At 54.4% G+C, this 25,028-nt stretch overlaps 1 pseudogene; it reads right to left on the bottom strand.

Annotated features, from left to right (window-relative positions):
* Positions 1 to 589: 589 nt before the first annotated feature.
* LOC141972318 (acrosin-like) lies at positions 590 to 6,252 on the bottom strand (annotated as a pseudogene).
* Between the last annotated feature and the right edge of the window lie 18,776 nt (positions 6,253 to 25,028).

Below are 25,028 nucleotides of genomic sequence, written 5' to 3'. Positions count from 1 at the left end.
TGTGTTGCATTGTGTTACACAGCAGTGGCTGTGTCAGTCAGATGTGGACAAGTCCAAAGTGCAGATGTGCGGTGACAAGTGCCCGTTATCTGGCCCCGACTCCAGGAGAACTGAACCCCTTCAGCCTTCTCATTGCGCGTGTGTGTGCATGCACGTGCCACCAAGCTGTCTGCGTGTCACATCGATTTTTCCTATCCCCTCTGTGGCCCCGATGTGCCAGTCTTCTCCGTGCCGGGTGGCTCTGAGCACCTTACTCTGTGAACAGGCTGGGGTCAGCCCTTTGGAGGGACTCTTTCCCTTTGTGCCCGACGTGGCTGCCTGCAGCCTCACTTTGCAGGTGGCAGGCATGGAAGTCCTTGCCTTGCACAGGAGACTGAATTGGACTGCAGCCTGTTTAGCTGGGAAATTCGGCAACTTTATTTCAAGAACTAAGTCAGCCTGAGCGTTTGTGTGTGCTCAGAGGAGTGTGGGCAGGACCGAGCAGGCCTTTGACACTGAGGCTGCCTTTGGGTCCGCAGGCAGTGAGCGTCCCAGCAGGAGATGGCCCTGGTCCGCTGCCGCCTGCGCTGGATCCTCTTCCTCCTGTTGCTCAAGCCCTTTTTGCCTTTAGGATCTGCAGGAGCTCCTGCAGCCGGGTAAAGGATTGCAGCAACTTCTGGAGGGAAAAGGGGCAGGAGGTAGACCAGCCCGACTGTGCTGGTGTTGGGCTGGGCCTCTGAAAAGGAGCTGAGGCGGTGAGAGAAGGACTCCATGTCCATGATGTTGGTGCAGCCCTTGGTGTCGAATACAGTCCCATGTGTTGCAGGATCCAGTGGTAGTAGTGCTGAGTCGAGGTGTACATTCCATGCCGTTTCGCTCTGGCGCAGCCTCTCCCCCAGCTGCTCACCCCAACGAGCCAGAAGTAGTCAGCACTCTTGTCTTTGCAGACGAGAGGACCACCGCTGTCACCCTGCAATGGAGGAATGAGGGTCATGGTGATGTCGGGTGGCCGCTGGCAGCACTAGGGCCGACTCCTCTCTGCCAGCACCCCTCAGAGCTGTGCCTGCGGCACAGAGGCCCTGCTCAGGTGCTGAGGGTGACTGGACCTTGTCTGGGAGGGGGTGGTGGGCCCATGGGGTAGGACTCGCGCTCATCTCTGCACAGCCATGCTGGCCGGGTGCAAGAGGGATGTTCCAGGGCTGGGAGCTGGACCTCAGGGCTGCCAGGAGCGCTGGGTGGGCTTTCTGGGCAGAGTCCCGGGCCTCTGGGCAAGTGGGGCCCTGGGCAAGGACCTGCAGCTGGGGAAGGGGAGCCCCAGCAGCGGTGGGGACTCTGCGGTGGTGGGAGGGCGACTGGCCAAGCAAAGACCGTGCTGGGGAGTGTCTGGGCGGCTGTAGGGGGCTACTGGTGCCACTGGGCGTTGCCTTGTCGCAGGCTCCTACCTGGCAGGTGTCAATGCCGCCCTGCGGGTAGCCATCGCAGAGGTTGTGGGGGTGGACGGCTCCGCGGTACCACTGGCTGCTGTTGCAGAGGTTGAGTTCGATGAGGCGGACCTGGGCCTCCTGCAGGACGTCCGTTGGTCCTGCGGCTGCGAGCACAGAAAGGAATTAATGCCAGGCAGCAGGTTGCTAGGTCTCCCGCCCTGTCTGGGGGAACCCCTCTATTCTCTGGGGTTTGGCTTTGTAGCCTGACAGGCGCTGCCCCAGCGTTGCCCTACTCTCTTGCCACGGGCCCCGGGCCAGGCCCATCTCTCTACAGGTACACGTCCCCACAGGCGGGCTCTGGCTCTCGCCTCCGCTGTCAGGAAACCCAGCCCGCCTCCCCGTGTGCCGAGCTCGCACTCGGGATGCGAACACTCTTTGTGAAATCACCTCTCGCCATCGTGGCCCCCCAGCCGCTGACGTAGCGCGTTGTCAGCTCCGACACTCGCAGCCAGCTGTCGGGCACGCAGGGCAGAGTGATGTAGTAGCCTCACTGCACGGGTTGGTCCAACTGCAGCAGCGCATCGTCGTTCCTCTTGGTGACGTTGCTGTAGCGTGGGTGAACCAGCAGCCGCTTAATGCTGCCAACTTGGGTCTCTGGGCCCGGCTGAGTCAAATGGGTGGCCCCGACCACCACGCACCACATGGTGACATGCCTGGAAGGCAGATGGGGAGAGGGCTCAGAGGGATCCCAGCCACGTGCTGCCGCAGCCCAGCAGGTCCCTGCTCTCTGTTTCACACGGGGCAGAGGAAAGCAGTGCTACGGAGGCTCAGAGTGCCCCTGCGTGCCTTGGGCTCGAGGCGTGTCGAGCTGGAGGCTATAGGAAGCCGTGGCAGGATCCCAGCTCTCTCCTGAGCAGCCTCTCAGCCGGGCTCTGCAGTGCCCAGGCACTGGGTGTACGGCAGGGAAAGGGGACGGGAGTAGCACGTGGTGCTGCGGAAGGGGGACCCGCGAGTGCCGGGGGATATCCCCGTTCCTGGCCCTCCTTCCCTGGCCTCGAGGAAGCAGTGGGCTGCTGTCAGGACCCACTCTGTGCTGATGGGAGACCCTCCACACACATGCCCCGTGCCTGCTTCCCAGGGGTCCTGGATGCTGATGATCCAGGGCCAGGCCCCTGGCAGGGTGCCTGTGGCCCCACGACGTGCGACGTGCCGTAGTGAGCAGCCATGGGCCGGAGCCCACAGGTCCCCCTGTAACCAGAAACCCATCACCCTCCTGCTCGACGGCTCGCGTCTCTCCCTGCTGGAGGTCAGCCCTCTGCCCTCCCCACAAGGTTCTGCATGGATCGTGAGGCCAGGGAACCCCGGGGGGTGGACAGGAGGCATCTGCCCCATTTCGGCTTTAGCCCCGCAGGCGAGTTGTGCCAGCAGCCCGGGTGTGGCCACAGGGGAGGCAGAAGCTGGGGTCGGACACGCCCGGCAGACCCCGCTGAATGCCCTGCCCAGGGGACGGGGGTGTGCAGGCGTTAATAAACTGGTCCCCTTGTGCCCCTGCAGCCTCCTCCTCTCCACTGTTAGCTCATTTGGACTTGACCTCCACACATCATCATCCTTTCTGCAAAGCTATCTCCGGCATCAGGACACACTTTTAGGACTTTCACATGATTGTACCTTAACAAAGATTGATGGGTTTGTAGGTCCTCCAAGTTAGCAAGGGACACAGAACTGATCCTGTGCTGAATTAGAGGCATGGGCTTGCTGCTGTCCTTCTACATGGAGACGAGTGCCATGGATTTGATATTGCTCGGAGTAAGAGGAAGGACCCAGTAATTGCTGGAGGTCTGAACTGGGAGCTGCAGCTCCACTGGAGAACTGACGGCACTGATCCCACTCAGGGCTTCTCGCCACTCTAAGATTAAGATGGCTAAGGGAACATTATTTTGGCCCAGCTTTTATCTTAGCTACTCTATCGAGAAAAGCGGCCAAGAAGAGAACTGAATGCAAATTATTCTCTTCTGTAACACAGACATGGCTGTCAGGAAAAGGATCCAAACACAACCAGGACAGCATGGGATCATTTTTATTCTCAGATAACCTTAACTGGATTCCTGCTCAGTCAGGAGAATGCAGTTCAGGAGCTTATTTACCAGCCATCACACTCTTTAACTCCATCCTTGGCTTCATCCCTAGCAAGGAGAACTAAAGAATGAGATTAATCCCTTTGCAGAGAGGATCAAAAGAGTCCAGGCATCATCATCCATCTTGCCACGGAAAAGACACTTCCTCAGCAGATAGACAATAGAAACCGGTTGCTAAACTGTTTGTATCCTTTCCTCACCCTCATAAAAGATGTAAGATCCGCAACTTAGTCAAAAAGTCACAGACAGGCAAAGGAGAACCGTTACTGTTGAGCTTCGCTCTCTGTTGGTTCCTGCAACATCTCATCTCACCGAGAGCGCTGAGCGAGTGTCCTGATTAAATAATAATAAACCTTGCTGCCTTTAATCATTGGGTTTTATCATTAATAACAAGGTTCAAAACTCCAGGCTGCCATTTGTAAAGGGCGCACAGAAAACGTGAAGTAGCGTTATGCTTCATCTGAGGAATACGATCCCTTTCCCAGAAGGGCCAAACAGCCTCAAAGTGCTCAAGGACAGTCAAGGACAACTCAAGCTGTGGAGAAAAGACAAGCTCATTTTATTTCCATGGAGAATAAGCCTGGGCAGACCAGGCATAGAGGTAGAGCTTCCCGAGGCACACAAAGCTGAATCCTCTGAAGGCATCAGGTGCCTGCATGGGAATTTAGGCTGCCCTGACTCCCACAGATGCCTTGGCAACAGGAGGCACCTAAAGATCTGGGACTGTGGCCAAAGCAGACCAGCTGCCTTGGCCAAAAGCCACAGGGGATTGGGGCTAAGAAAGGTGACCCTAATTCAGGCTCTAGCTTCACACCTGCAACCTTGACCTTCCTCTTCATAAGCACATTTACCCCTGCTGTGGACACAGGACAGTAAAATGAAAGAGAAGACCAAGACCCGGAACAGTCACCTTCACTAGACAGGAATAACTGCATCTACTACAGCACCACCACCCTGATGGGGAAACCTGTTGGTTTGGAATAAAAGCTTATAGGAGAATAGTGTTTTCTCTAAAGGTGTCCATGATGCTAAACAAACATTTTAAGGACAGGAACTGTGGCTTTTTTCCACCCATAATTAACAGTGTTTTCAGAGCTTTTACACAAACCATTTAGGGGTTGTTAACTAAAAATCTGCCTCGTTACTTTTACTGTTTAACACTTTCAATTTCTCCTTTCTTTTCTGGCTTATGCATTTCTATTGAAACTCCCCTCTTTTCATCTCAGTCTGCAGCCCATGTGCAGCGCAGAATAAAACTTTACACCCTTGAGAGAAAAAGTAAAAAAAAAAAAAAAAATAAACAGGACAGAAATAATCTTGAAGAAATAATCTTCACTAAGGTTGGAATGCGACCTGGCAGGAAGAGGAGGGAAGCGTGACTCCTGCAGCAGTGTTTTTAAGATGACAGGAAAAGTAAGAGACTTCAGAGAAAAAGGTGTGCTGTAAGGAGGCAATTTAGCCATGACCACAGCCTCAGAGGGAGCAGAAACAGTGCCTGAGGAATGGAAACCAAAGCGTGGATAGTCACGGCGCTGTGGAACCAGAGATGGAAGGCTCTACCGTTCCATCATTAGAACAAGGAAAGCAATTAACCCCCCCTCAGAGCAAAGTCCGTTTGCCCTGACTGACGAGAAGAAGCAGGTTCTTTCCCATATTCAGTGGTTGAGAATAGAAACAGCTCGGAGACAAGCACTAGCGACTGCAGCTCTATTCTTTGAGACTCTTCCTCTCCACGGCACAGGAAAGGCTCTTTCTGGGGAGCCGGTTTGAGACCCCGAACCCAGCACCTGCACCTCAGGACCATACTGAACATAACAGTGCAAACCCAAAACAACTTCCAATTCACGTTCTCAAGTTGTAGCTTGAAAAACGCAACTCCTGCCATAACATCTCCTCCACTGCACTCGGCTCTCTCCTGAAGAAGAGTGAGAGCACGCACTAGAGACACTCGCACAGCAGCGTGGAGTTCACGACAGAAGTTTGGGAAAACTGTGGCAGAAGAGTTGTAACAGGGATCTAAAGCGCATTTGGTACAGTTTGCTGAAGCAAGTTCAAATGCTTGCTCTTCTGTACACAGAAACCACAAGCTGAAGTCCATCAGCTCCCCTCTCTGCTCTGAACCCCTCTGACCCTGCGCAAGTCCAGAACCAGACTCAAGGTTTCAGCATCAGCCTACTGCAGCTTCTCCAGGGTGGCTTAAACCAGGCTGGATTTAGGTATCAAATGAGCATCAAGGAACAACTCCAGCCCCCAACTGTGATGTGTTCTTTCTAATTATCTTCACTCCAGTGAAGCAACCACCAGCAGGGCAGCAGGGAACAGACACAGTCGCACCTCAGCCAGCAGCAGCTTTCTGTCAGGTCTTCAGAACCTTCACAAGATGAAGAAACTAACGACCATATGCTCAGAAAGCATTGTCATGAGGAGCACAACAGGCACATCGAATCATTGAAATCTAACTACTGCCAAGTCCTGTAAAAAGCTCCAACAAAAAAAGCCCTCCCAGCCTGCTTCGCACTAAGTTTTTCATTTCCCAGGTTAAAAGAAGTTTTACATTATCATCACCACCTGCCCTCCACTAAAACCGTCCTTTCTCCGCAGATGGGTGAGGCCCACTCTCCTTAATAAATCCTCACATAGAGAAGAGAAGGAACAGAAACAGCAACTCCGTACACATTGGGTATTTCCTCTGCAATCACGTAGCCTTGGGACATCTTCCATAATTCCCCTCAGTCTGCATTGTAACAACCTTGAGAAGAACTTTCTGTCATTCTTTCTGTCTGTTTTCTAGCTTTTAACCCTTTGATATTATCCAACTAGGGTTAAGTTCTTGAAGAGCCTTCAGTTTCTTCAAGGGGCATGGTTTTTTCCTCCCCTTTCTAAAAGCATTCATTACTCCGCTGTTCAACCACACTGCTGTTCTCTGAAAGGATTTTAGCTATGGTTTTGACAGGTGGTAAAACATTTACTCTGAACTGCTCACACAAGGTCTTTGAACAGTCTCCAAGCCTCCTGCAAGCCTTGTACCCTCTGCCCCTCCCGCTCATTCCCTGTTAACAAGCTTTCTCCACTTCAAAAAGAAAACCCCACCAACAGTGTAGTCTTAAGGGACTTGGGGGCTGTTTCATGACTGTAAAGCATTGAGTTGGAGTACATTTGGTCTCTACAACTGAACAGCTGTTTCCTCGTTACCTCTTGAGCCAGGTCCTGTACACAGCTGACAACCAGCAGAGTTACATGTCCCTTGTGGGTTCTCTGCTTGACGGCTCAAGGAGCTGTCAGTCCGGGGGCCTAAATACATTTAAACAAACTGTCATGACATTCAATCAGTCTACGCGGGTTAAACTGAAGTCTCCTGTTATCACTAAGAGCAATTTCAAAGGAAAAGTTTAATGAAACTGTAGTCATGACCTCTTCCCCTTGCCAGCTCTGTCAGGTCTCCCAGCCAAGGAACTTCTCTGCTTTTAAATCAAGTGGAATCTTTGGACTCATACTTTCCACTTCCTTCTCTTGCTGTGTTACTGTAGAAGAAACATCTGGGGATAAAAATGCAATTATTTCTCTCCCTCCTCTTTATCTCCCTAAGAAATGAATGCTTCTGAATCACAGCAGGCCCACCATACTACTCTTAAAGCAAGAGAAGACATGTTTGGTAAGACGCCCCTACAAACCTTCTGCTTCCATCTGCCTAGTTATTTTCCTGATCCAGTTAGTGGTGCAGAGAATTAAACCTCAGCCTTCAAGACCAACAGCTCCCAGGAGACCACTCCAGATATAATACTATTTAAATATGAAACAGCTCCTGTCCTCAGCTAGAGCTCCTCAGCTACAGCTGAGGAGGCATAAACCAGAGAAAAGTTGTAATTACTAGGAGGGATTAAGAATTAATAAAAAAACGTAAAGGTTTTGATACCCGAGAGGCTCCCAGCTCAGGGGAGATGCTGGTCACAGGCCACTGCCATCCAGGAGAGCTCAAAGGGTCTCTCTTGGGGTTGCAACTTACAGGGTCCAAGATAATTGACTTTTGTCAGATCCCTTTTGCTCACGCCCAGCTCAAACAACAAAGTATTCTGGTGCCTTCCAGCAGTCGCACAAGAACTTGAACAATGGGCAACTCTGTTATTGTTCTCATCTGACCCCATCCCAGGCACACCTGTGCCAGGCCCTTGGGAGATGATGGGCTGGTATAACCGTTTCCAAGCAATCGGGAGGGCAGGAGCCAGGCTCGTTAAGAGGTGCCTTAATGTTATCAGTCCTTATCTCCACAGATGGGTGTATTGCTCGGGGGAGGTGGCTGGAATCACACCTGGCACCAAGCAGCCCAACAAGGAGGGGCGGGGAGGGGGGAGAACTGCACCACCACAATCCACCCCGTGACTAAAATCAGTTTATCTTGTCCATAGAGTGGCAGTGTGGCTGCCTCTTGCCTTTATGCCTATCAACAGAGGATGCCACAATCCAATTATAATTGGAGGGGATTTTGTCTTTGATTAGCGTCTATCAAAAAAAAAAATTATTTGTGGGAAGTATACACACAGAGATACTTCTGTAACTGCGTAATCTGTCTAACCATCCCCCAAACCCTAGTATACAAAACTACTAACCAGTCCTATAAGCAGTAAACAAAGTTAGAATTAGGAAAATCATGACCGGGTGAAACGTGGAATTAAACAGTCCTGTGCCTGTTGGTGACCACCCAAAAAAAGCTTTCCCACCATCGATGCTCCCCATTCTTTTTGACTCTCACTAGAACTTGGTGTATTTCTTTTATATCATGCTGGACCGTGATAAGAGTCTTTTGTCCATTTTTAAAAGCAGTTTGAAAGGCAAAGAGCAGAGCCTACCTGGAGCCATCTTGGACCAAAGCTGGCCAGCCAGATCCTACTCAGGGTTGTCTTTGATCCTGGCCTGCCACTCACAGACTAATTAGAGCCCAGTTGGACACCACCTGGCCACCCAGAGGACACGTAGAACCTGCCTGGAGCAGAGGTAATCCTGCCAGGGCCTACCCAGAGCCCTTGTGGCCTACTGCCAGCTAGCCAGAGACTACTTGCAGCCCTCTTGGACCAAAGCTGGCCAGACAGATCCTACTTAGAGTTCTCCTTGAGAACAGCCTGGCACCCAGAGCCTACTTAGAGCTCACTTGGACACAAGCTGGCCAGCCAGAGGCAATTCAGAGTCTGCCTAGACCACAACTCAGCCAGCCAGAGCTTACTCAGAGCCGCCTGGGAGCCCAGCTTGCCAGGCAGAGCCTACTCAGAGACCTTTGGGCCTTCAGGCTGCCAGCCAGAGCCTACCTGGAGCCCTTGGTATAGGCCCCTGAGACCCCAAACGCTAAACACTGGCTAAGAAAGCAATTTTAGATACACAAATCTAATTTCCTTCAGTGTTTAAGGAACTGAGTGAACTGCTCCTCCATCCTGGATACCAGCTCTTGCTACAAGGAGGATTCATTTCCCTGCATCTTGCATGCAGCTCCTGCTTCAAATACTGAGATGAATCAGCAGATCCTGTCCTGGAGGAACAGGGGATCCTGCCCTGAACCTCTGTGCATCACACAGCCCCATTTGTCTCTGCAGATTAAGAGTCAGAAGCAAAAGAGAAACAGAACAAACAATACGCTGATATAAACTGCTGGATTTGGAGGCCTGGTATCCCCGTACCAAAAGACAAGTCCCAAGACACCCGGGCTAAAGGATTGTTCCTTCAAGTACAAGAGGTCCTACAGGAAACCCCCTTGTTTTCTCCGGGATTTGGTCACCAGAGAGCTGCCCACCAGCCCCTGGCCAGAAGAGCACACATCCTAATTAAAGGCAACATGTAAAAGCCCCAAACAACAAAAGCAGAGATTCACTGGTGGCATCTGGCAAGTGACAAAGATACAGCAGCTTTTGGTAACAATTCCTTGAAGGGAAAGCCAGAGTTGATAGGCATCCCCGCTGGGAGGCTCTTACAGAGGAGAGTGTTAAACAGCGTCAGCTGGCAGCTTTGAGCATTGTCTGGGAAATGTCAAACCCTGTCAAGGTACCACAGAGCTCTCTGCAGCCAGGCCCAGCGAGGGACTCCTGTGGGCTCAGATCTGAGAACACAGAGCGATGGGCCACCAGCCCTGCCGACAGAAAACACCTTCTGAGCAGCGGGCGCAGAGAGTACAGCGCCCTCAAACCACCAAAGCAGCCAGGTCAGCCCCCGGACACCCAGCATCTCCCCACAGCACCTGCAGCCACGTCCGCAGCCCAGCCCTGCTGTCAGGAGTCCTCTCGGGCTGGGCGGGTCAGCGCCCGTATGTGGGGGTGCTGATGTCACCGGTGACACGGTGTCCCGCTAAGGGTGTCCCTGCCCAGATATGGGGGTGTGATGTCACGACGGCCATGGTGACACCACCAAAGCTGTCCCTGCCCACATATAGGGGTGCTGATGTCACAACGGCCGCTGTAACCCACAGCAACAAGCCTATAACAAGGGTCGCTGGGCTCCAGCCGTGCGTCAGTGCGACCTGGGAGGTGAGGAGAGGGCAGGGGAGGGATGGGGCTGGTCGGGGGCTGCCGAGGAAATAGGGGAGGTCCCACACCTCAGGACGCCGGGGCTGTGCTGAGAGCTGACCCATGCCCCGCTTCTCCCTCAGAGTCAGCCAAGGAGCATCTGGGAGAGACACCCCGGTGCTGCTGAAACAGGGACGCTCCCAACACTCGCTGAGGACGTGCGCCATGTCTGAGAGGCGAGAGGACGAGGCCCCCGACTCGATGGAGCAGGGTGAGAGCAAAGTTTCCCTCCCGCAGCACAGCAGAGGGGCTGTTGGGGCGGTCAGCGTGGGGCTGAGCACGGTGGCAGGGGGAGGCAGTGCCTGCGATGCCCCTTCCTCGCCACGGCCCCCAGTCCTGCCCCTCAGCCCCTCAGGGATGGAGCAGGGCCCGGGGGACAATCCCTCAGGGACGCTTCCCCCAGCCCCACAGAGGTGCTCATTCCCGCCGGCATTTGTTCTCTCCCCTCCAGCGTGCGTGCTGTGTGGCCAGAGTGCAGTGGACCAATATCTCTGCGGGCAGACAGTAGATATGCAATTGTTCTGTGCCCATTTCTTCTGCATGGTGAGTCCCCTGTGGAACCCTCCTGCTGGCTGACATGCTCTCTCAGCCACGCTCTCCTCATCACTCATCCGCTCGTGTCTTCTCTTCTGCAGATTTTTGCCAGCAAGTTTTTTTACTTGCAGGATGATGAATCAGGGGAGCTTAGAATGGTCACTGAGGACATTCGCCACATGGTCGACCAGGCAGTGCAGAAGGTGAGGACCTGACCCTATCAGAGAGATTTGTGTCAGAGAGGTTTGGGGGAGCTAAGCCCAGAGGCCAGGAAAGAAATCCCAGCCCCTCCAAGCAGCTCCGGGACAAAAGCCTTGATCCCAGCAGCTCCACAGAGCTCCAGCCCAGGAGCCTGGGGCACCGGGCGGATCTGTGGGCTGTGGCCCAGCAGCGGCCACATCCTGCGCCCTGCCCGGAGGCGTGGGGCTGGCTGGGGAGGCCCTGAGGCTGCCGCTGATGGGGGATGCTCTTCTCTTTCCAGCGATGCTTCGTCTGCGGGGAGAGCGGGGCTGCCATCAGCTGCTGCCAGGAGGGCTGCGACTGCAGCTTCCACCTGCCCTGTGCCATCGAGGGTGAATGCATCACCCAGTACTTTCTTCCGTACAGGTACCACTTCTTCCCAACTTGCCCCCACTGGGGAAGGACCCAGCACTTCTCAACTCACCCGTCCCTTCCCTCTTCCACCCAGGTCCTTCTGCAGGGAGCACCGCCCAGAGCAGGAGGTGGAGGCAGCTCCAGAGGAGGGCACTGAGTGCCTCATCTGCCTGGAGCCTGTGGAGGACAGAAAGTCCTTCCACACCTTGGTGTGCCCGGCCTGCAAACACGCCTGGTACCACCGGGTCTGCATCCAGGTAGGAGCCGTTCCCTCGCGCCCGGGACACGGCAGGAGCTGGGCAGCACCAGGGCCTGACTCCTGCTCCTTTTGTTTCCGCTGCAGGGCCAGGGTCGGTACAACTCTCTTAGTACCTTTAGCTGCCCTCACTGCAGAGACAGAAATGGCTTTCTCGATGACATGCTCACCATGGGCATCCGAGTCCCCTTGAGGTTGGTGTCCTGCCGGCTCACAGCACAGGAGGCTGCAAGCCCTGTGCCATGCCTGGGGCTGCCCCTGCAGTCCTGCCCCTCCGCTGTCCCGTCTGCCTGGGCTTCAGCTTCATGGAGGAGCTGTAAACTGGGCAGGAGGGAGGAGCAGGGCTGCCCTGCATCGGCCTTATGACAGGCAGCAGGGGCTCAGCCATTTCCCTTTCTCCATCAGATTGCCATCACAGGACAACGGGTCTCCAGTCGAAGCACTAGTCCAGAGGCACAGCCGCTGCGATGCCCGTGAGTGCCTTTGTCCCAGAGGCAGGGAGCACGCAGAGGAACAGGGGTAAGTTGGCAAAGCAGCACCCTGGACTCTGCATGGGATCTGTCTCGCCAAGAGCTCAGAGCAGAAGGATGAGAACAGGAGCTGTGCTGCACAATCCCATGCTGCGGTCACTTTGTCCTCACAGCCATGAACACTTTTGCTTCCCCAGGCCCTGGGAAATGCTCCTGTGCAGCTCCTGTGATGCCGTGGGCACCCACCGGCACTGCTCCAGCGTCAGCACCACCTGGACCAGCTGGGTGTGTGAGAGCTGTACTGGTCAGGGCACCGGTAAGAGGCAAAGCACCTTCATGCCCCTGGGCTGGGGCCAGGGCCCAGGCAAGGCCTGGCAGCGGGTGCCCAGTCTGGGCTTGGCAGAGCCTCTCTGCCCCAGCAGGGCTGGGGGCACCGCTCTGGCCTCTCCACTGTGGCCTCTGTGCCCCTGACATTCCTGCTTCCCCTTACAGACTCCAGTGACAGCTCAGAGCTCACTGGCTCTGGCAATGGCAGCGGCTCAGGATCGGGGTCATCCCACCACTCGCCAGCACCAGAGAGCAGCAGCCCCAGCTCCGGTAGCCAGGTGTCATGGGGGTCATCGGACTCCCAAGTGCTTCGGGGCAGCAGCAGCAGCTCCAGCTCACCTGGGCCCGAGCACACACGACACCGCTCCCGGGTGCAACGTCGTGCCCAGACGCCTTACAGCCAGCCCAGAACACGCCGGGAGAGGAGCCACGCGCCAGCACCAAGGGCTGAGGGCAGCCCCCCCGGCCAGGCAGCGCTGGGGACGTCCCAGGGCTCCCCAGTGCCGGAGAGCAGCAGCCCCAGCACCGCCAGCCAGCTGCCAGCGGAGTCCTCCTGCCCCTCTCCAGCGCTCGAGAGTGGCAGCAGCTCCAGCCCCCGTGGGCCCGTGCGGAGGAGGCACCGCTCCCGCATGGAACGTCGGGCCCAAACCCCTTACAGCCGGCCCGGACGCAGACGCGGGACCAGCCGTGATCTGTCCCCAGGTGATGGATCTGATGCCCCTCCACCAGCGCAATAAAGTTGACTGTTGATCTCTGCCCTGGGAGATTCCACGCTCATTTGTCGGCTTCCTCCTCCTCTGCCTTTCTCCAGGGGCAGCGTTAGGGGCTGGGCCCAGAGGGTTTCTTCCCCCGGGGCTGGCAGCCCCTTGCCCAGCCCTCCCTCCTTGCGGGCTGGCCTTGGCCGGCTGCCCAGTGCCATGGCCGTGTGCCTCGGGCCTCGCTGGCCCCGCAGCCGGCTCAGTCTCCCCGGGGAAGGTTCACACCAGGGGCAAAGCTACTTTTCTTTACAAGTTCTGCTCAGTGTCACGGCTGGAATTGTGACATGGAGACTGCTGTACAGAAGGGCATTCCCGTTGCCCAGCTCCGGGTCCTGTTGCCCACCCTGACTGCTGCTGTACCAGACCCATCCAACACACCATCAGCTCAGGCCACACAGAAGCTCCTAGGAAGGAATGTTGTCCCCGGCCTTCAGCAGCCCTTGGCACCTGTTCAGCCCAAGAGCAAACCTGGGCCTCTGCGCTTGCTCAGCCCCTTGTCGTGCTTTGAACTTGCCCGGCAGCCAAACCCCACGCAGCCAATCGCTCACCCTCCCCCTGCCTGGGAAATGGGGGACCAAACTGCAGGGACAAATTGCTCACCACCTGCCCGCTGATACCCAGCCCCTGCCCAGCCAGCAATCCCCAAAAACCGAGACCCCGCAATCGCAGTCCCAGATGCAAGAGAGAACCTCCTGCTTCCCAGCCGCCCCTCCTTGACACCCTGAGCATGACGTTACAGGAGATGGGATATGCCACTGGCGAATTTGGTGCTCTGGCTGCGCCCCCTCCGAGACCTTGATCTCTTACATTAACCCCTGTATGATCAGCATTCTTCTCATAGCAAATCCCGTACGCAATCCAAAACACAGCGTTATTCTGGCTACTAAGAAGATAAATCGTCCTTATCCCAGCTGAAACCAGGACTGGCTCCACCCCTTGCGTTATACCATTTCTACACCATTTACGTTATGCTCAGGTTTCCAGTACATGCTAAGGAATCCCCATCCCATTCCCTGCTCTCAAATGTCTCCACAGATCTCATTCCCTTCATCTATGGGCCATCCCTCCAAAATGTGCAGGGAGATCATTTAGTCCATAACTCCGGCTTCCATCTCACATGACAGTCTTTTAAGGCAGGAGGGACGAGGCAGAGTTGGCTCCGTCGGTGGAGCGGGTGACCTTGGGCTCAGCGGGACAATGGCATGAAGTCTCTGCCACAAGTGGAGCTGGTGCCTCTGGCGCGGTCCCTGCTCACAGTCTGCAGGCCGAAGGTGTCCATCTGCAGGGCGCTGCTGGGCACCAGGTGCTGCAATCAGCCCTGACCCTACCAAAGTTCATCTTTTCTATTCATGTGAGGCCGTTAGTGTAAGATCTATCAAACAGAGCGATGACGCGATGCAATAACAGGCTTAGTTGGCAGTTAACATTCATCAGCTCTTTTCTCCTAAAATCCAATCCCCTCGAGGCACACATCGGACTTCCCTGTCCTTCTGCATTACCCACCAAGTGCACTCGGTTCCTTGGCAAAAAAAATCCCACGCACGCGTTTACCTTTACCTGTTGCAGGAGTAACCCAGACTGTGTGCCCCAGCATATTTTTAATGCGCATTACGGGGGCTTTACCCCATCCACAGTAGGTAGGAGGTTTGACTGAGCAGGCCCAGCCTGCTTGGCTGGCCCTCTGCGATGGACTGACCAGGTGGCTTCTGCGAAATGCACGTCCCAGGGTTTGAAAGTCCCACCCCCCGTTGCTCTCCGTGTCGTCTTTAGCAACCCATTGTACCGCTCCATTTTCCCAGAGGCTGTCAGTGTGCCATAACCGTTTGTTAGAAGCGTTCATGCTATTGGCTGGTCACAATGTCCATCGCTGGGCTCCTTAAAATTTCCTCTCCTCATTTGCTGTTTATAGTCCCCGTGCTGCTGTTGACCACCCGTGGGAGTGGGAATAGTATTTTTTGTTTTTTACTGAACTGCGTGACACTGATTGATGGCACGATGAAGTCCTCGGTCCTGTGGCTCCTTACAATTGTGTTTGAGAATTTGGGGAATTTTGAATATCCTGGGAATGTTGACACTAACGTGGTCATCTTACTGCTGGGAGCCAGCGTGTTCTTTTCACGCCCCGTCCTGGCCCGCAATGGCAGCACCACGTTCCCTTTGGGTGAGAACACGTCTGTGACGGAAGCGGGCGTGAGGACGGAGGCAGCAGCGCTGCGTTCCTGCGCCACCTCTCCCCGTCAGCCCCTGCCCAGGCTTTTGGCAGAGGCCTCCTTCCTCCTGCCCTGGCTGAGCTCCTGCTGTTCTCTGCCGTGGCCTGTGGCGGATTTCCTCGCAGGGACGTCACCGTGCTCGTCACATCGCAGGCTGTCCCAGCTGCCGTGTGGCTGGCAGAGGGAGCGGGGCGGGGCGGAGGGAGCGGAGCGGCTCTCTCGGTGCCGGCGCCGGCGGACCGGCCGCCTTTGCCGGGCGGAAGCTGCGTCCCGGCCCCGCGCCGAGAAGCGCCCCCCGTCCGCCCGCCGCTGCCGCAGCCCCGGCGCCGGGAGGAGGCGGCGGGGAAACCGCCCCCCCCGCGCCCGGCGCCCTCCGCGGGAGCGAAGCGCCGCTCCGTCCTGCCCCCCCCGGCCCCCCCGCGGGCACCCCCGGGAGGAGGGAGCCTCGCCCGGCCCCTGCGCGGGAGCAGCCGCTCGGGGTGAGTACAGCGGGACCCCGGAGCGGCGGGAGCTTTGGGCGGGAAACGGGAAAAAAAACCAGAGAAAAGCGGCTTCCCCCCCCCGCGGCCCCACGGCCTGTCCGGTGACTCGTGGTGCTGAATTCCCGGGGAGCTGAAAGGGGGGGAGCGGCGGTTCGGGGCTGGGAGGCACCGTCCTTCAGCCCGCCCGGGGGAGCAGCGGCCCCGGCGGATGGGGCCGGGTTAATGCCGTTTTGCCTCTCGCTGCAGATCCCGAGCCCTGAGGGATCTCCAGCGGGGCCGTTAGTGACAAAGGGCTTCGGGTGGGTTCCGGAATGGGACTGGGGCTGCTGGGACAGCCCTCAGGTCAGCTGCTCTGCTGTCGGAGGGACTGGGCCGGGGCACTGGGAGCAGCTCCCCGTCCCTCCCCTGGCATGGGGCTGGATATTTGTGGGGGGGAAGAAGCCATTTGGTGGGTGAATCCCATCGCTAATGGCAGACAGAGCCCGGAGACAAACTGCCCGGGCTGCTGCTCCTGCCGGAGCTTATGGCAGCGTTTCCTCCCGTGAACGCCTCAGCCCGGGCAGCTCTGACCCAGGGGGTTTCTGTCACGGAGCGTGGACTGACAGGAACAGCCGGAGAGGACCTCAGAGGGCCTTGTGCATCCGTTTCTGTAGCTGATCGGTGCCAGAGGTTCTCCAGGGCAGGGTTTCTGTCTCCCCGGGATGCAGCAGGGTTCATCACAGCCTGCAGGGAGTTCTGGTGGGATGCTGACCGTTACTAACACCGCTGCCGTGCACCTTGGGGGTGTCACGACTTCTGTGTCAAACCCCGTTTGTGAGGCGTTTTAGGATCTTTCCAAGAGTGATTTTTTGGGGTCAGAGTCTAGGAGAAGGCAGCACACTGAGCAATGGTGCGTGGGTGAAATACCCAGTGACAGATACTCCATCATGGCTGTTGTGAAGTTGTTATTGCTGTTATTTTCCCGTGTGGTTGTGCTCAGAAGTCAGGCACGATATAAAGTCAGGCTTACACTGGGGATCCCACTTAGAGCTTCTTCCCTTCCCAGCTGGTACCAGGATTTGGCTCCTGTAACACTCCTGTCATGACTGGTGTGACTCCTCCTGGTTTATATCTGACTCAGCTCTATTGATTGTCCCTTTTTACCAGTTCACCCCAAATCAATACTATTATAACTACTTTTTTTCCTCATCAATAACCCCCACAGAGAATGACTCTGTTTATTGCACTCTGACTTTCTCAAAAGTGGATCTAGCAGAAAATGTGCAGTAAAAACAAACTCAAAGGAACAAACCTTTCAGCTGTCAATGTATCTCCTTCCTCCCCGATGTATTTAACCCTGCTGATAGCAGATCTCTCATGTTTCAGCTTGTGGCCTTCATCTGATCATCTTTGTTTATCTTGCTTTTCACTATAATTCCATGGGGATGGGTATGTGTGTGTGTGTGTGTGTGTGTGAAGAAATAAGAAAGTAGGAGGAGTGTGGGAATTAATTTTGGAGTTCTAAGGCAGTGTACAGAGTTCACTGTTAAACCTGTAGTATGGAGATAGCAGCTGTAAGAATATATTCTTACACATACTTCACATTCCTGGAGTTAGATTAAAACTGTGTGTGTGGAGGAATTCTAAAAGGAGGGGCAGGTAAACAGTTCAGTAAGCCTCTGGTTTTGAGGTTTGTTCAGTGGCCTGAGAATTTTGCCCTTGTGCCCGGAGGTCTCCTGGGCACGTGTCTGCGTTTCTGTCCCAGGTCAGCGGGGTGAGCTCTGTCCTTCTGCAGTGTCTCTGCAGGGCCCCGTGGGGAGGCTCAGGGCTGCCACACGCAGCTCCGTGGGCTCGGACGGGGCCGTGGGCTGTCGCCTCGTCTGGCCTCAAGCAGGGTCAGGTGTGCTCGTGTTCTTCTTGCAAGATGTTTGTTTCATCCTCAGCAGTCTCCACCTCTCCCGTAAGCACCCTCTGCCAGGGCTCCATCAGCCTTTTCACGGGAAAGTTTTCCCTGAGCTCTAACCTGGAGCGTCCCTGCTGCTGTTGGAATCTGCTGTTTCCCACCTTGCTCACGGCCGACGTTCAGCAGAGCTGCTGCTCCTCAGCTTCCTGGCTGTCTTTGTGCTGTGTCTCTTTGGTGCTCTGCTGCAGAAATGCAGACCCCAGTTCCTCCCAAGACTGGACGGTTCTGTTGGCCCCAAACTTCTCCTAAGTGTCCGTGGCCCTTCCTAGATTGCCGGTGGATCAGCCCGTGAGCTGGCTCCCGTGGAGCCGAGTGCCCAGCAGCCTCCTCAGTGCTGGGCAGAGCTGAGGGGTGGCTGCTCGTGCCTTGGAGGCTCTGCTCCGGCTCAGAGAGCCCGGGGACCTTTGCTGTCATTTTATGAGACAGGGTGTGCATCCAGCTTCTGGTTCCCTGCGGCTCCCAGGCCTGTTCCTGCAGGGCTGCTCCCTGGCCAGCTGTTCCCATCCCGGGTCACTGCTTGTTCTGGCCTTGCAGTCGCTGTGCCGGGTGTCCCTGGTCACGTTTCCTGCAGGCGACATCCCTTCACATCGGTGTGTGCTTTGGAGATGGGAAGTGCTGTCCATCGTGCGTGACGCTGATGAAGTCTGGCATGTGGTGAAGCCTTCAAACATTGTACTGGTACAACGAGTCCTGATACAACTGATCCAGCGATAGAGAAACCGTGCAGAATAGTGGTGGGGCTTTTTTCTAGACCAAAGCTGAATTTTTACTGCTCTGTGATTTTAGATTGGTGTTAGATTGGTGTCTTGGCTGTGCCTTGGTTACAGTTTCTAACCAGTGCCTTTGGGTGCAGTGGCTACCAAACCCACCTCCTGCAGGTTTCTGAGGGCGGGGGACTTGTTTCCTTGGGGTGAGACACGTTTGTGTGTGTGCTGATAGTGCAGGCCCACCCTAGTGCTGAGTTTTGTCGACCTCCAGTTGGTTTTGGCAAGAGCAGCCAGGCAAAGATTGCCCCTACGTGCCTTTGTGCTGGGTCTGGCTGAACTGGAATCGGTTTTCCCCTGTAACAGCCCTCACGGTGCTGTGGTTTATGCTGGGAGCTGCAGGGTGTTGGCAGCACCCTGGTGTGGTGGCTGCTGCTGAGCAGTGCTCACACAGCACCAAGGCTCTTTCTGACATTTCCCCCAGTGGGACGGGGTGGGCAAGATCTTGGGAGGGGACACAGCCAGGACAGCTGACCCGAACCGACCCAAGGGATATTCCATACCATGTGACGTCTGCTCAGTATAAAGCTGGGAGAAAGGAGGAAGGGGATGGGGTCACCCTTGGTCCTCCGAGGCAACCACTCCGCGTATTGGAGCCCCGCTTCCTGAGAAGGCCCCACAGCGCCTGTCCATGGGAAGGAGAGAATAAATCTGTTTGCTTTTGCTTCTGCTTGCAGATCTTTGCTTTGCTTATATTAAAACTGCTTTTGTTTTACCCACAGGGGTTGGTTTACCTTCTTTCCCCTCTGACTGGGGAGAACAGTCAAGATTCCACAAAACATTTCAGGCAGCATGAAATCAGAGAGAAAATTAACATTCGTCAAAAACATCTCTTAGTATTTTGCTTTGCCCGAGAGGCACCTCTGTGTCACAGGGTAAATATCCCAGTGCACTGCCCAGATGCAAAATTATTCCAGTAACCAAGGGCTTTTCTACACAACAACCTCTGCAGCCCGGGGCACTGCAGCCCTGCATTCGAGTACGTGCACACCCAGGGTGTGCAGGCTGGCAGCTGGAACCTTTGCATACTTGTCTCTCCATGGCTGCTGGAACATTCTGGCTCCCCAACCCTACGCTCTGGTTCTGCAGTAACTCCCCATACGGGCAAACTACAGTTTCAGGCACATCCCACTGCCTGCCCAGGATGGAATCCCCAAAGTGCCACTGTTCCCTATTCCGTTTTCCCGCAGGAAACAATGGGATAGCGAGGAATGTGTGCAGGCCCTTCGGCAATGCACGCAGCCGAGCCACACAGGAGCAGCTGCTGTGACGTGGGAGATGCTGAGACACAAGCGAGACCTCTGGGGCTGTCAGCTGCCAACTCAACACCTGGCAATGACAGAAGTGGTAAAGGACATTCTAACTGCTCTTAAAATACCAAAATGCCAAACCTCTTCCTGCCAAGATACTGAGTTTCTCCAATAAGCTGGAGGTTAAAAACAATCCTGCCAAATCACTGATGATTTCATCAAATATACAGAGAGCTCGAGGCTGAAGGCTCTATTTTGCTTGACAAGCAAAGCAGACGCACTGAGAGGGAGGGAGGAAAATACATTAAGGACAGACTGAGTGAGAGGGTATCAGAAAACATCTTGATTTTTCAGAAATCCTTCTTTCTGATCTCAAAAGCGTATGCAAGTGTGATGGCTTGACTTTGGATAAACGCCAGGTGTCCACCACGTCGCTCTATCACTTCCCCCCCGCCCCTTTTCCCCTTGTTTTCTCAACAGGGCAAAGAGGGGAAAGAAGATAAACCAACCCCTGTGGGTAAAACAAAAGCAGTTTTAATATAAGCAAAGCAAAGCAAAGATCTGCACGCGGAAGCAAAAGCAAACAGATTTATTCTCTCCTTCCCATGGACAGGCGCTGTGGGGCCTTCTCAGGAAGCGGGGCTCCAATACGCGGAGTGGTTGCCTCGGAGGACCAAGGGTGACCCCACCCCCTTCCTCCTTTCTCCCAGCTTTATACTGAGCAGACGTCACATGGTATGGAATATCCCTTGGGTCGGTTCGGGTCAGCTGTCCTGGCTGTGTCCCCTCCCAAGATCTTGCCCACCCCGTCCCACTGGGGGAAATATCAGAAAGAGCCTTGGTGCTGTGTGAGCACTGCTCAGCAGCAGCCACCACACCAGGGTGCTGCCAACACCCCGCAGCTCCCAGCATAAACCACAGCACCGTGAGGGCTGTTACAGGGGAAAACCGATTCCAGTTCAGCCAGACCCAATACAGTCTCCACCCCTTATTCCATACCATTTACGTTATGCCCAGTTCCCACATAACATTCATTTATCCATTCCATCAGCTTTCATCGCTCCTTCAGATGTTCAGTGACTTGGCTTCCATCTGTCAAGATAGATGCTCAGGACAGAAGTATGCTTGACTGTTGCACTCCAGCACCGGCTAGGTTTGGGTCGTCATTGCACGTATCTGGTTCACTCTTCATCGTTCCTACTTCCTCCATCACTTCCTGCAACATACAACTCATCCCACAGATTACTTTCCCCCCAAGGTTAAATGTCCTTGAGGCACACACTGAGTAGTCCCATCCTCCCGCATTACCCACCAAGTACATCCAGTCCCTGAGCAAAGACAATCCCACGAGTGGGCTTGCCTTTTCCCAAGGGAGGAGCAATCCACACTGCCTTCCCCAGCCACCTCCCTGTGTGTACTACGGGGACCTTATCTCCTCCCACAGGATGAAGGGGGTTTGTTTGGGCAGGACCAGGACGGTTAACAGATCCTCTGGTATTAATTAGCCAAGTGGCTTCTGCTAAATTTATATCCCAGTGCTTCCATCCCCCATTGTCCAATGCTCTCAACACAGTCTTCAACAGTCCATTATATCTTTCAATCTTTCCAGACGCTTGTGGGTAATAAGGGATGTGATACACCCACTCAATGCCGTGTTTCTTTGCCCAGGAGTTTATAAGATTATTTCGAAAATGGGTCCCGTTGTCTGACTCGATTCTTTCAGGAGTACCATGCCGCCATAAAATTTGCCTTTCAAGACCCAAGATGGTATTTCGGGCAGTGGCATGATTTACAGGGTACGTTTCTAGCCAACCCGTAGTTGCTTCTACCATGGTGAGTATGTAGCGCTTGCCTTGGCGTGTTCGTGGCAGTGGTCCAATATAGTCAATCTGCCAGGCCTCACCGTATTGAAAACTCAGCCATCGCCCTCTGTTCCAGGGAGACTTTACTCATGTGGCTCGCTTGATTGCAGCACATGTTTCACATTCGTGAGTGACCTGTGAGATGGCCTCCATGGTCAGGTCCACCCCTCGATCACGAGCCCATCTGTACGTTGCATCTCTGCCAAGATGCCCTGATATTTCATGGGCCCATCGAGCTACAAACAGCTCACCCTTACGCTCCCAGTCCAGGTCCAGCCGAGCTACTTCAATTTTGGCAGCTTTGTCTGCTTGCTCATTGTTTTGATGTTCTTCAGTGGCACGGCTTTTGGGCACACGAGCATCTACATGATGTACCTTTAGAGCCACGTTTTCCACTCGGGCAGCGATGTCCTGCCACAATGCAGCAGCCCAGATGGGTTTACCTCTGCCCTGCCAATTGGTCTTCTTCCACTCCTGTAGCCACCCCCACAGGGCGTTAGCCACCATCCAGGAGTCCGTGTAGAGATATAGTACTGGCCACTTCTCCCGTTCAGCAATCTTTAGGGCAAGTTGGATCGCTTTTACTTCTGCGAACTGACTTGACTCTCCTTCTCCTTAAGTGGCCTCAACGACTTGTCTTGTGGGACTCCACACAGCAGCTTTCCACTTCCGATGGCTTCCTACCACACGACAGGATCCATCAGTAAAGAGAGCATAACGCCTCTCATCTTCTGGTAACTCGTTATATGGCGGTGCCTCTTGGGCACGAGCCACCTCCTCAGGCAACGCTCCAAAATCTCTACCTTCTGGCCAGTCCATGATCTCTTCCAGGATCCCTGGATGGTTGGGTTTCCCCAGTCGAGCCCGTTGCGTGATTAACGTGACCCATTTACTCCAGGTAGCCCTGGTTGCATGGTGTGTGGAAGGGATGTTTCCTTTGAACATCCAATGTAATACAGGCAGCCGTGGTGCCAAGAGGAGCTGTGCTTCTGTACCAACAACTTCTGAAGCAGCTCAAATCCCCTCATATGCTGCCAGTATCTCCTTTTCAGTCGGAGTGTAGTGGGCTTCTGATCCTCGATATCCCCAGCTCCAAAATCCTAATGGTCGACCTCGAGTTTCACCTGGTATCTTCTGCCAGAGGCTCCATGTGAGTCCGTGCTCCCCAGTTGATGTGTAAAGTATATTTTGCACAGCTGGTCCTGTCCGAACAGGCTCAAGAGCTACCGCCCGAGCTATCTCTTGTTTGATGTGCTCAAAGGCTTGTTGCTGCTCAGGACCCCACTGAAAATTGTTCTTCTTTCGGGTCACTTGATAGAGAGGGCTCACAAGCTGACTGTAACCTGGAATATGCATCCTCCAAAATCCCACAAGTCCTAGGAAAGCTTGTGTTTCCTTCTTGTTGGTCGGTGGAGACATAGTTGCTGTCTTGTTGACAACATCCAATGGCACATGGCGGCATCCATCTTGCCATTTTATTCCCAAGAACTGAATTTCTCGTGCTGGTCCCTTGACCTTGCTTTTCTTGATGGCAAACCCAGCTCTCAGAAGAATCTCAATTACTCTTTGTCCTTTCTTGAACACTTCTTCTGCCTCATTGCCCCACACAATGATGTCATCAATGTATTGTAGGTGTTCAGGGGCACCACCCTTTTCCAGTGCAGTTTGAATTAGTCCATGACAAATAGTGGGGCTGTGCTTCCACCCCTGGGGCAGTCGATTCCAGGTATACTGGACACCCCTCCACGTGAAAGCAAACTGTGGCCTGCACTCTTCTGCCAAAGGAATTGAAAAGAATGCATTGGCAATGTCAATTGTGGCGTACCACTTGGCTGCCTTTGACTCCAGTTCATACTGGAGCTCTAACATATCTGGTACAGCAGCACTCAGCGGTGGCGTCACTTCATTCAGGCCACGATAGTCTACTGTTAACCTCCATCCTCTGTCAGACTTTCGCACTGGCCATATTGGGCTATTAAAAGGTGAATGTGTCTTACTGATGACACCTTGGTTCTCCAGTTGACGAATCAGTTCTTGGATGGGAGCCAGAGAGTCTCGGTTTGTACGATACTGCCGTCGGTGCACGGTCCTCATAGCAATTGGCACCTGTTGTTCTTCAACTTGCAACAGTCCCACAACAAAAGGATCTTCTGAGAGGCCAGGCAGATTAGACAACTGTTTTACCTTTTCTGTATTCACACTGGCCACACCAAAAGCCCATCGGTATCCTTTTGGGTCTTTGAAGTATCCCCTCTTGAGATAGTCAATGCCCAAGATGCAAGGGGCTTCTGGGCCAGTTACAATGGGATGTTTTTCCCACTTGTCCCCAGTCAAGCTAACCTCGGCCTCCAATACTGATAGTTCTTGACAGCCCCCTGTCACTCCTGAGATCCAGATAGGTTCTGCCCCTCTATAACTTGACGGCATTAGTGTACATTGTGCCCCGGTGTCAATTAAAGCCTGGTACTTCTGTGGATTTGATGTGCCAGGCCATCGAATCCACACTGTCCAATACACCCGATCATCCCTTTCCTCCTCCTGGCTGGAGGCAGGGGCCCTCTATTCCTGTTCTTGGTCGGAGTACTCACTGTCTGACTCTTGCCGTGCCAGGCCGGAGGTTCCTTCTTCAGGATCAAGGGAGGTGATCTCAGTCTTTCTGTATCTGGGAGATCGCTGGTTACTTCCTTGTGGTTTTACACCAGCTACATTAACAATCTTCTTAGATGTCTTCTTGTTGGCAGGGGTCTTTCCTCGCAATTCATGTACACGTGCTTCCAACTTAAAGGTGGGTTGACCATCCCACTTCCTCATGTCCTCCCCCTGGTCGCGCAGGAAGAACCAGAGTTCGCCACATGTCATGCGCCTTGGCTTTCCTTTCCCCCTGACTGGGACAGAAGAGAAATGATTTCTTGGGGAGCTCCTAACATCCAGGGCACTCGCCCGTAGAGATGAGGAGGTACCAAGACTCTCTTCAAAGTTCTGAAGCCAGGAAGAGACTGCCTCCACAGCTGGCGTACATCTTAGTCCTTCTCCTGCATCCATTTCTGGGTAGTACATTGCGGCCAAGCCGGCAGAATACGAGGATGGCGCACCTTTAATCACCTTCCTCCACATGGCCCGTGTGCATGGGACATCCTCTGGATTTTTAGGGGCTTCATCATTATCTGGATCACCACAGATGACTTCCATCACTGCTAATTCTCTCAGGTACTGGACACCTTCATCTGCAGTAGCCCACTTCCCTGGGGTGTGGTCCATAAGATCTTCCTTAAAAGGATACCTTGCTTTAACACTTGAAAGGAGCCGTCTCCACAGACTGCAAATTGCTGTCTCTTTTCCAATTCCCCTTTCAATTCCTCGATTTCTAGCAAGGGAACCCAGCTGTTGGGCTTCCTTACCTTCCAGCTGTTGAGCATCTGCCCCATTATCCCAGCATCGCAGCAGCCAGGCAGCGATCCGCTCACCCGGCTGGCGGCAGTAGTCTTTCCGCAGATCTCGC

Source organism: Athene noctua, chromosome 32 (genome assembly GCF_965140245.1).
Source record: "Athene noctua chromosome 32, bAthNoc1.hap1.1, whole genome shotgun sequence".
Classification (NCBI taxonomy): domain Eukaryota; kingdom Metazoa; phylum Chordata; class Aves; order Strigiformes; family Strigidae; genus Athene; species Athene noctua.
This window is presented reverse-complemented; position numbering and strand designations above follow the sequence as displayed.